This window comes from Nylanderia fulva, unplaced genomic scaffold, assembly GCF_048542155.1.
Source record: "Nylanderia fulva isolate GAGA-0341 unplaced genomic scaffold, ASM4854215v1 Scaffold1812, whole genome shotgun sequence".
NCBI lineage: Eukaryota > Metazoa > Arthropoda > Insecta > Hymenoptera > Formicidae > Nylanderia > Nylanderia fulva.
This window is the reverse complement of record NW_028190069.1, coordinates 1-5,926: the sequence shown is the minus strand read 5'-3', so window position 1 is coordinate 5,926 and position 5,926 is coordinate 1. Positions and strand designations below refer to the sequence as shown.

Genomic DNA, 5,926 nt, shown 5'->3' with positions numbered 1-5,926 from the left:
CGTCGCTACTACCGATTGAATGATTTAGTGAGGTCTTCGGACTGGTGCGCGGCAATGTCTCGGCATTGCCGATGTTGCCGGGAAGATGACCAAACTTGATCATTTAGAGGAAGTAAAAGTCGTAACAAGGTTTCCGTAGGTGAACCTGCGGAAGGATCATTAACGTTCCGGAGGTCCTGCTCTGCGTCGAGAGTCCTCTCTTTTGGGAGAGACGCGCGCTCGCAGCAGTCGGCGACTGAATGGACGCGCTGAAAAGGCGCTCTCAGAGAAAAAGAAAATAACGGATTTGACGGAATTTGTTGTTGTGTTTTGATATAACGACGGACGCCGTCGCGCCTCTCTGACCGAAAGTAGTCGGCAAGCAGAGCAGCGCGACCGGCGGTGTTCGACGACGATTCGGAGCAAAGACGCTTCGCGATCAACGCTCGTGTGTGTGCCATTCTCCGGCCACACACACACAGAGCGTCGATTCGGCGTTGAGCGCGAACCGGTGGTAACCTATGCCCGCGCACGCGTGTGTGCAGCACCCACGACGTTCGTCGACGCGCGACCTACCCGTTGTCGCGGGGCAGCGGTCAGCGTGCCGAGAACACACGGTGTGCGACCGCGAGTGCCGAGCGAGAGGACCCCCATATATTATTATAATATATATATAACACAGAGAAGGGATCGATGATATTTCGACCAATCTGTCAACTGTGTCGGTCCGACGGTTTCTTCAAAGAGCTTCCGCCCCGGCTCTCCCGTTGCGGGAGAGACGCTCCGAACGAGAAACACACAACTCTATCTTTGTGCCGTAGCCTTCCCTGGCGGGAGGCGGCGGTCCGCGCGCGTCCTCGGACGCGCGCGGACAGGCTGATCGAAGAGCCACCACGATTATTCTCTCTCTCTCGTCCGAGAGAAGAGACCACGATGGTTGAACGAGAAGCGCGTTTCTTCGCGAACGCAAAAATTTCGAACGATTACCCTGAACGGTAGATCACTTGGCTCGTAGGTCGATGAAGAACGCAGCTAATTGCGCGTCAACTTGTGAACTGCAGGACACATGAACATCGACATTTCGAACGCACATTGCGGTCCACGGATTCAATTCCCGGACCACGCCTGGCTAAGGGTCGTTTTAGTACCCCTAAACTGCTTGCGTCCGAAAAGCGCGCACGGCCACGACGCGGGCGACCAGAGAATGGCGCGCGCGTCGCCTGTGCCCTGTGCAACGCTTACAATGGGCGTACGAGCGATCGTTGGACGTTCGCCCGAGGTGTCTGTGCCGCGCCGACCGGCCGCGGTGCAAATCCTGGCGTCGTCTGAAATGACACACCGAAATAATAATAATGAGGAGGAGAAGCGCACAAGCGTGTAAAACGTTGGCGAACGCGCGCCCAGAGAATGCTGCGCGAATTAAGAGGGGGAGCGTGTTTGTGTATCCAAGTCGTGTGTGTACGCGAGAGCCGAGGAGAAATGGGATGAGAGTAAGAGCGGCGCGCGAAGGGAGCAACAAACGGCCAAAAAAAGGGTCAGAACGGTGAATGGCACCGCTTTCCCTAGAGCGGCGCGTGCGTCGTTGTCTCCCGAAAGTAGGTAGCGCTTGTCTCACCGTCTCTCCTCTCCGTACATCACACAGACTGACCGGACTGCTCTCGCACTCTGTGCCGCGTCTCTCGGTGCGATAGCGCTCGCGCGTCTTATGCCGAGGCGCCCTTGCCCGCACACATAACGGTATTACGGAGAAATATACGGCGCGTCGTCGTCCGGCGGAGAGAGCATTCGTAATCCTTTACCTCTTTACGGAGAAGGGTTTTGAATCGCGAGCCGACCGCGTGTCCGAGTCCACGAATTTTTCGTAAAGCGAAAAAAGGGGACCGGCGCGCCGCGTCGTGTACTNGTCGAATCGATTCCGCCCGAAGTTCGTATATAAAAGAGAAGGGAAAGCCGAGAATCTCGAACCCCGCGATATATCGTCTCCATTACCACCAACGAGTGTGTGTGCGGTTAGCGCCCCGGCAATTTGCCTTCTCGCGTATTTCGTGTGCTGCCGCTGCTGCTCTCTCGTTCGACGTTCTCTCTCTCTCTCCCTCTTATAATATATATTATAAAGGAGAGACGACGATGAGCGACGCGGAGGAGGCAAACGGCTACGAATACTCACTATGCGACGACCTCAGAGCAGGCGAGATTATCCGCTGAATTTAAGCATATTATTAAGCGGAGGAAAAGAAACTAACCAGGATTTCCTTAGTAGCGGCGAGCGAACAGGAAAGAGCCCAGCACCGAATCCCGCGGTTCCTCCGCAGGGAAATGTGGTGTTTGGGAGGATCCGCTTATCCCGAGGTTGCCGCGTCGCGTCCAAGTCCATCTTGAATGGGGCCACTTACCCGTAGAGGGTGCCAGGCCCGTAGCGACCGGTGAGCGCCTCAGGAGGATCTCTCCTTAGAGTCGGGTTGCTTGAGAATGCAGCTCTAAGTGGGTGGTAAACTCCATCTAAGGCTAAATACGACCACGAGACCGATAGCAAACAAGTACCGTGAGGGAAAGTTGAAAAGAACTTTGAAGAGAGAGTTCAAGAGTACGTGAAACCGTTCAGGGTAAACCTAAGAAACCCAAAAGATCGAACGGGGAGATTCATCGTCAGCGGCGCTGGCTTCGCGTCGGTCGGCGATGTCCCGCGGAGTCCTTGCGGCTCGCGCGCGGGCACGCTACCGTGCGCCGATGTCCGGCGCTCGTCGTCGTGTACTTCTCCCCAAGTAGAACGTCGCGACCCGCTGGGTGTCGGTCTACGGTTCGGGTGCGGTGTCTGTCGCGTCGCCGGTAAAACGGCACGCGACAAACCCTCGGTCGCCCGGCCGGTTGCTCGGCGGTACGCGCAAGGTATCAGGCCGCACTATTCACGGTGCGTCGAGACCGTCGCAAGCGCGCGCCACGGTACTCGGAGGTTACGGACTTCGCGCCGTCCCCGGTCCTGGCCCGCTGTTGGTTACAGTACGGTACACCTTCGACAGGCCTGCGAACGTCTCCCGCGGTCTTGCGGGAGACCGATACCGGTCGGCGACGCTACTGCTTTGGGTACTCTTAGGACCCGTCTTGAAACACGGACCAAGGAGTCTAACATGTACGCGAGTCATTGGGACTTGTCGCGAGACCTAAAGGCGTAATGAAAGTGAAGGTCGGCCCTGGTCGTCGACCTAGGGAGGATGGGCCGCGTCGCGATGCGGCCTCGCACTCCCGGGGCGTCTCGTTCTCATCGCGAGAAGAGGCGCACCCAGAGCGTACACGTTGGGACCCGAAAGATGGTGAACTATGCCTGGTCAGGACGAAGTCAGGGGAAACCCTGATGGAGGTCCGTAGCGATTCTGACGTGCAAATCGATCGTCGGAACTGGGTATAGGGGCGAAAGACTAATCGAACCATCTAGTAGCTGGTTCCCTCCGAAGTTTCCCTCAGGATAGCTGGCACTCGGCCGTTCCGCACGGAACGCGCGCGAGTCTCATCTGGTAAAGCGAATGATTAGAGGCCTTGGGGCCGAAACGACCTTAACCTATTCTCAAACTATAAATGGGTGAGATCTCTGGCTTTCTTGAATTATGAAGCCACGAGCATCTTCGGATCAGAGTGCCAAGTGGACCATTTTTGGTAAGCAGAACTGGCGCTGTAGGATGAACCAAACGGAGAGTTAAGGCGCCCAACTCGACGCTCATGGGACACCATGAAAGGCGTTGGTTGCTTAAGACAGCAGGACGGTGGCCATGGAAGTCGGTACCCGCTAAGGAGTGTGTAACAACTCACCTGCCGAATCAACTAGCCCTGAAAATGGATGGCGCTGAAGCGTCGAGCCTATACTCTGCCGTCAGCGGCAAGTGGGGCGGCAACCGGGAGCGGGCGTTAGTCTTCTCTCGCGTCGTCACGAAGTCCTGACGAGTAGGAGGGTCGCGACGGTGAGCGCAGAAGGGTCTGGGCGCGAGCCTGCCTGGAGCCGCCGTCGGTGCAGATCTTGGTGGTAGTAGCAAATACTCCAGCGAGGCCCTGGAGGACTGACGTGGAGAAGGGTTTCGTGTGAACAGCCGTTGCACACGAGTCAGTCGATCCTAAGCCCTAGGAGAAATCCTATGTCAATGACGGCGTACAATATACTCGAGTGTCGAGAAATAATAATAAATATTATACGAAAGACACACGCCCGTCGGGCGAAAGGGAATCCGGTTCCTATTCCGGAACCCGGCAGCGGAACCGCATACAATTCGGGCCCTCGTAAGAGTGTTCGTCGGGGTAACCCAAAATGACCTGGAGACGCCGTCGGGAGATCCGGGAAGAGTTTTCTTTTCTGTATAAGCGTTCGAGTTCCCTGGAAACCTCTAGCAGGGAGATAGGGTTTGGAACGCGAAGAGCACCGCAGTTGCGGCGGTGTCCGGATCTTCCCCTCGGACCTTGAAAATCCAGGAGAGGGCCACGTGGAGGTGTCGCGCCGGTTCGTACCCATATCCGCAGCAGGTCTCTAAGGTAAAGAGCCTCTAGTCGATAGAATAATGTAGGTAAGGGAAGTCGGCAAATTGGATCCGTAACTTCGGAATAAGGATTGGCTCTGAGGAGCGGGGCGTGTCGGGCTTGGTCGGGAAGCGGGTCTGGCTGACGTGCCGGGCCTGGGCGAGGTGAACGGTCGGCGTTCTCGCGCCGGTCCCGGGATCCGAGCTCGGTCCCGTGCCTTGGCCTCCCGCGGATCTTCCTTGCTGCGAGGCTTCCGTGGCGGCGCGAGCCGTCGTGGTCGTCCTCTTCGGCCGCCATTCAACGCTCAGCTCAGAACTGGCACGGACTAGGGGAATCCGACTGTCTAATTAAAACAAAGCATTGCGATGGCCCTCGCGGGTGTTGACGCAATGTGATTTCTGCCCAGTGCTCTGAATGTCAACGTGAAGAAATTCAAGCAAGCGCGGGTAAACGGCGGGAGTAACTATGACTCTCTTAAGGACTCCGTCCGGGCGACCGGCGGATCCATGTGCCATCCCCACCTCCTCGTGGTGAGAGTCGGGCAACGCTGGCGAAAATTTCGACCGGCGGCCAACGGGGCTCTGGCTTGGCGGGGCGCTTGCGCCTCTCTTGGGTTCGTGGGGTTGCCAGCCCCTCGAGCCGACATACGACAGGCCACTTCAAAGGAAAAAGGATATTCTCCCTGGCGGCAGCCTCGGGCCGCCGGTCCTGTCGTGCATTCGTCCTCCTCTCCTGAACCCAGCCCTGGTCCTTCGCGACAGCCTCCCGCTGCGGCTCGTCGTCGACAACCGCCCTCGGCTGTCCCTGCCCCTAATACCCCGCATGCCTTGCCGTACCCGTGCCCTCATTGCAATCGCGCGTTCAACACCAAGAACGGACTCGGTCTTCATCGCCGTCGGGCGCACGAGGCCATATACAACGAGGAAATTAACGTCGATGAGGTGAAGCGCCAGTGGAGCGCTGAAGAACGCGCATGATGGCGAGGGAAGAGGCCTTGGCGGTTTATCGAGGCGTTCGGTTTATCAACCAACATCTGCTCACCGTTGTTCCGAACCGCCTCCCTTGATGCTATCAAGGGTATGCGGAAAAACGTGGGTACCGACGCATTGTTGCCGCCGCTCTGGAGGATCTGTCCGCCACGTCGGGAGATAGTTTTTTTCTTTCCGCTGGTGGATCCAGTCCTTCGGCCTCCCCTCAAGCGTCAGCCATCTCTCCGCGTGGGTCACCAGGCTCGCCTCCGCTTTCACCATCTTCTCCCGGCTGGGGCGATGCGTATGGCACATTTGCCGGCGCTATTCGAGCATTAGTCCCAGTCGTGGAAGCCATCCAGGGATGGAGTTCTCGCGTCCTGACTCAGATTGGGTTAGGAGTGCTGGATGGCCAGCGGAGTGTTGATGCCGTCGGCCCGTGGATCACTGGCGTATTTCCTCCGACTGTTTCTCGTTTGCGA

At 57.5% G+C, this 5,926-nt stretch overlaps 1 non-coding gene and 1 pseudogene across 1 annotated transcript; both read left to right on the top strand.

Annotated features, from left to right (window-relative positions):
* Window positions 1-963: 963 nt before the first annotated feature.
* On the top strand, window positions 964-1,118 carry LOC114939462 (5.8S ribosomal RNA). The gene has a single exon (XR_003821249.2). It is a non-coding gene; the product is annotated as a 5.8S ribosomal RNA (ribosomal RNA).
* A 1,035-nt stretch (window positions 1,119-2,153) lies between these two features.
* On the top strand, window positions 2,154-5,926 carry LOC146723606 (large subunit ribosomal RNA; annotated as a pseudogene; the record flags this gene model as incomplete).